We start from the raw sequence: 6000 nt of genomic DNA on the forward strand, positions 1-6000 counted from the left end.
GGACTTTGGATCAGGCCTTAAAAAAAGAGGGTATGTCTACACAGCAAATGGCAGCCCAGGGCTGTGAGTTTTGATGTTTCTAAACACTTTTTCCCCCCTATATTTTTTTGGCTGAAACTATTAACCAAATTTGACCTGAATTTGCAGAAAAAAATTATCCCAGTCTCCCCAGGAGCATTTGGCATTACAAGGAGTTTCTCAAAAGAAGCTTTCCCTGAAGACATTTCACTTCCCTTGCAAGGGTTTTGTCTGGAGAGAAACATTTACCAAAACCTTTCCTCTCTTTCCGTGTCTAGAGAGAGAGAGGTTTCCCCAGGCTTTGTTCCCTAGTACAGAGACTTATTTATGGGATAATATTTTTAATGGGTGACTTTTTTTTTGCATGAAATAATCTTCAGCACAGAATAGTCACAGCCTCGGGATTGTCTAATTTAACACGTGCCACAAGCTCATTGATTTCAATGTGATTTCCCAGAGTGTAATTGAGAGCAGCGATTGTCCCAGCATTTTTAATCTGCTCCAGTGTTTTTGATTTGACAAATAAAACCACAATAGCAAGAAGCTGCCACTGTCTGCTCCCCAAAACACAGAATATTAATACTTTTGATAAAAATAATGCAGAGAAATAAGACTTAATCTGGCAGTTGGCTGTATCTGCTTCAGAAGCTTAAGTTTTCTGCATGTCCTTATCAATGTAAAATATGTTATTTAATTCTGGGACCCTTGGTGTGGAGAGTTCAGGGGGATACCAGAAGAGGCTCTGTACAGAAAGATTCCTTTGTTCTTGGCACAATGAGGTCATTTTGGGGGCTTGATATCAGCTTTAATATATAATCTCATTTCAACAAATTCACCACTGTTCAATTTTCTGCTGCAGAGCTGTTTATTTTCAAAGCCTTTTCTCTATTTCAAAAGGTTCCCTTTTGGAAGCAGCATAAGGTGGAATGTATTTGAAGTGATTTCCTCACCACCATTTCCTTTGAGGGAGGTCTGGGTAAATGCCATTGTTGGAACTAGTTTCTTTAATATTGTGCAAAGAAATCATTTACCTACTGTTATGACCTTATCCTTCTTAATTGCTCTTTTAACTATATGGTCATCCAGCAGATCTCATGACTCTTTTGCAGGTTAAAGGGGCTCCACAAACTGATTGATCTCTGCTTCAAATCCTAGGATGTATAAGAACATGATTGTGATGGCTAAAAACCAAATAGCATGAAGTCTGCAAGCATTCACCTGGGATGTGCTTGTCCCAACACAGGTGGAGTTGTGCCCTAAGTTCATTCTTAAGGTGTGTGCATAAGCAGAGTTGCAACAGGTTGACAGAATTCAGAATCAACCTAGGTAGCTATTGTACGATTAAATAATTGTTGTTATCTGTATAGCATCAATCACAGCCACTGGCTGGTCAGCACTGATTTAGAATAACTCCATTCCTCCTTTAACATGTGTTTGCACCAGTGTGTGTAAGCTTCCTACAAGACAATTGGATTTACAAAACTGAAGAGTTGGCACAAATGCCAGATTTTAAAAAGGCATTTTGGCAGCTAAAGACACAGATGAGTGCTTAGTGAGGTGCCTGAAGCCAATGGGAGATACGCACATAGCTGCCTAGAGTGATTTTTAAAAAGCACCTATCTGCTTGTTGAGGTACATAAATACCTTTGAAAATCTTGCCTTAGGGCCTAATCCAATCCCTGCTGAAATCAGAAACCTTTTTAATTGACTTTCATTGGTCAACATATTCACTGACTACAGCTCTCATTGACTTCCTTATACCTGTTGCTGACTGCAGGATTGGTTATCTAATGCAAGAGTAATTACATGACTAAGACATGAGAGGAAGGAGGAATATGAACTCAGACACACTGTCCCAGAGAGGACATACTGTAAGGCTGAATATTTGCAATTAGAGCTGACCAGGAAATATCAAGTGCATTTTATGTCAATTTTTGGTCTTGTTCCAATGCAGAACAAAAACAACACTTTGAACACTTTTGTGAAAACCTAATGGTGTTTAAATCTGCACTAATGCATTTTAGTTCCTGCACACAGGACATAACTAAAGCAGCTTTCTTCCACTGTGCTAGTGGAATGCAGACCTAAAGCTGGTTTAAGCAGCTCCTTGAGGATTTCTCCTCCCTAGGTGGCCTTGGGGCTTTTCATGGAACTTTATACCATCCATACTGAGAAGCCCATCTGATGCAGATAATCTCAGTGAAGAAAGATACTAGTTCCTCACAGAGCATGATGCTGGACTCTGCTGCAGAGTGCAAGCATGTGGTGTAGTTAGTCATCCTAAATACCTCCTGGTGGGCATGATTTGGATTGTTCCTATGAAGGTGGAAAGGAATGATCCTTTGGCCTTTGTATAGGCCTATTGATATTTTTTGTGTGTTTCAGCCTTAGTTTCTGCCATCACCACTTGATTTTCTGTTCTGTTCTCTTCATCTGGTGTAGAGTTTCTAAGAACCAGTGGAATCTGTGTGAGAGATGAAGCAGAAGGGAATATTTTGGGTGCGGGTCAAAATGCTGATTGTCCAGTCTTGTGTATGATGATAATGCCTCACTAAGTCCAGAGCTTCTCATTCCGTTGGTGGGCCAGAGTTGTCCCTCATTGCTTGGAGTTGTGCTCTGTGTCAAAATATAGCCCTAAGACCTGGACTGAATAGCGGCTAGCTACATACATGGGTTGGTCCAGAAATTGCCTGCAAGAGTTCTAAAAAGGAGAGAAAGGAAATGAGGTTTTGTGGTTTTGTAGAACTTTTGTGAACATGGACGCTGACGTTCTCTTTGCCATTTCATAAAAGTGTTGATTACCCAGCAGCTTACTACCTTACCTTCTCTAATGTAAATACAGAGCCATGTGTATGTTTATGTGCACATATTGCAGAGAACCTGGTCCCAAATACTTAAATAATTTATGTATTGAAAATTAAAAGGGGATTTGCATGTTATGAAATATGGTATTATGTGCATATAGTAGTGATCTAATCCTGTCAGTTATAAGTCAATATAGTTTAGTAACCATTAAGAAAATAGTGCTTCCTCCTTAATGTTCCAGTACTTTTATGTTAAATAAAATACTGAGCCTGATTCTCTGCTACCTTGCACCTGGTGTAGTTATTTACATCTGGTTGTAGTGAGAGCAAAATGAGTGTAAATATGACCATTCTGTCTTGGGTAAAAAGAAGGCAGTGGAGAATCTGGCCTAATAGCTTTGAGTATTGCATTTTGTTTTGTTGCAAAATTGGTATAAATCATGGCCAAAAGGGACCATTGTGATCTGACTTTCTGTACAACACAGGCCATGGAACTTCTTCAAAAGTCTACCCGTAAAAGATGCTTGTCATTGTTTCTGCGTGCACTGATTGCTGTTACGATTCCTGCTAAGGAGCCTCATTTTACTGCCTCTTCATTTATATAACCGCTGATTCCTGTTGGAAGCCCCTGTGTGGAGCACTACAAACAGGTTCTTGGTAAAATTACTGGTCTTGCTCCAGCATTTTTAAGGACATTTCCCCACAAACAATGGTTTAAGTGAGGCCCCTCACTGTCCTTCTGTCTGTGGTGACAGCATTATCCACTGAATACATCCGATGAAGTGAGCTGTAGCTCACGAAAGCTTATGCTCAAATAAATTTGTTAGTCTCTAAGGTGCCACAAGTACTCCTTTTCCATTTGTAACTGATGTCCTTCCCTTCCCTTGTTTCTCATTTTGTGCTGTGTTTACATTTCTTGGTGCACTCTGCATTCATTTTTCTCTGATACAAAATAGTCTTCTGTTACTCAAGCTCAGATGTTTTCCTGCTCCCTCCAGAGCTCTCTTTACAGTCTAAAGAGGAGTCATCTGAAGCCATGTCTTTGTGGCTTATTTCCAGGCATCTTTTGCTTTTCCTTTTTCTCTGTTTGCATATCTATCTCCCTCTCTCTCCCCCCCCCCCATAATAAATAAGAGGAATTTTCTGTCCCATCCTCACCCCTTTTCTGTCAACTGCTTGTGCTAAGTCATCATTCTCGTAACATGCTTACAAAAATCCTGGAATTATAGAAGCCTAGAAATTAGAGATGAAAAAAAATAGGGCCTGGTCCTGCAGCACTGAAATCAATGGGAATTTTGCCACTGACTTAAGTAGGAGCATTCTTGCTCCCATAGGCCCTGATTCAAAGTCCAGTGAAGTCAATGGATAAGGCCCATAGTCAGTGCAGATTGTTTGCTGTGGAACTTTATCTTATTTTAAATCCCCTCTGATGGGGATTTCAATGGCAGTATATAATAAACAATGAGTCATCCAGTTGTATTGCACAATGGGATGAGAGAGTATTGTGGAGGTACCATGCCCTATCGAGGGAGATGGTTACATCACACACTGGTGATCTTATCCACTGGTCAGTGTACATAATACCATTGGCAGGATCTCGAGGGATTTGTCCAACATCTCCGATTCACCAGCGCTTGGTTGCCAGTGAGTGTTGTGAATCTGAACTTTGATCCTTGCTGTTAGAGTAATAGGTTCTAGGATGTTATTGTTATTTTTAAATGCCCATGGCACTTTGTTGTAGAACCTGATCCTGTAAATAATCTCAAACCCTTGCTATTTGCCTTAGAGCTATATACAATTCCATATTATATTTTGGGCCCCCTTTCTCTCCAGTGGGCTTGGTTGCCTGGAAAAATACATCTTCTATAATACAATTCTGATTCCCCCTAACCAAGTTCTTTGTGGTGCTTCATGGGAGATGTAGTTTGGCCTGGAAGCTCAGCACATATGAGAGAATGGGATATCAGGTTCCTGAACTAGAACTCCCATGAGGCAATATGCCACTGTAGGAAAAATTCAAAATTAACTGACTTGAAACAGGTCAGTTCCACAAACTGAAATGAAACATTTTGACTTAGGAGGGTTAAATGACTGACAGTAATTGAAAGTGTCAAAATGAAATGTGACATTTCCAGGAACAGCCAGCATGGATTCACCAAGGGAAGGTCATGCCTGACTAATCTAATCGCCTTTTATGATGAGATTACTGGTTCTGTGGATGAAGGGAAAGCAGTGGATGTATTGTTTCTTGACTTTAGCAAAGCTTTTGACACGGTCTCCCATAGTATTCTTGTCAGCAAGTTAAGGAAGTATGGGCTGGATGAATGCACTATAAGGTGGGTAGAAAGCTGGCTAAATTGTCGGGCTCAACGGGTAGTGATCAATGGCTCCATGTCTAGTTGGCAGCCGGTATCAAGTGGAGTGCCCCAAGGGTCGGTCCTGGGGCCGGTTTTATTCAATATCTTCATAAATGATCTGGAGGATGGTGTGGATTGCACTCTCAGCAAATTTGCGGACGATACTAAACTGGGAGAAGTGGTAGATACGCTGGAGGGGAGGGATAGGATACAGAAGGACCTAGACCAATTGGAAGATTGGGCCAAAAGGAATCTGATGAGGTTCAATAAGGATAAGTGCAGGGTCCTGCACTTAGGACGGAAGAACCCAATGCACAGCTACAGACTAGGGACCGAATGGCTAGGCAGCAGTTCTGCAGAAAAGGACCTAGGGGTGACAGTGGACGAGAAGCTGGATATGAGTCAGCAGTGTGCCCTTGTTGCCAAGAAGGCCAATGGCATTTTGGGATGTATAAGTAGGGGCATAGCGAGCAGATCGAGGGACGTGATCGTTCCCCTCTATTCGACATTGGTGAGGCCTCATCTGGAGTACTGTGTCCAGTTTTGGGCCCCACACTTCAAGAAGGATGTGGATAAATTGGAGAGAGTCCAGCGAAGGGCAACAAAAATGATTAGGGGACTGGAACACATGAGTTATGAGGAGAGGCTGAGGGAGCTGGGATTGTTTAGCCTGCAGAAGAGAAGAATGAGGGGGGATTTGATAGCTGCTTTCAACTACCTGAAAGGGGGTTCCAAAGAGGATGGCTCTAGACTGTTCTCAATGGTAGCAGATGACGGAACGAGGAGTAATGGTCTCAAGTTGCAGTGGGGGAGGTTTAGAT

The sequence above is a fragment of the Lepidochelys olivacea genome (genome assembly GCF_965140295.1).
Source record: "Lepidochelys olivacea isolate rLepOli2 genome assembly, chromosome: 4".
NCBI classification, from domain to species: domain Eukaryota; kingdom Metazoa; phylum Chordata; order Testudines; family Cheloniidae; genus Lepidochelys; species Lepidochelys olivacea.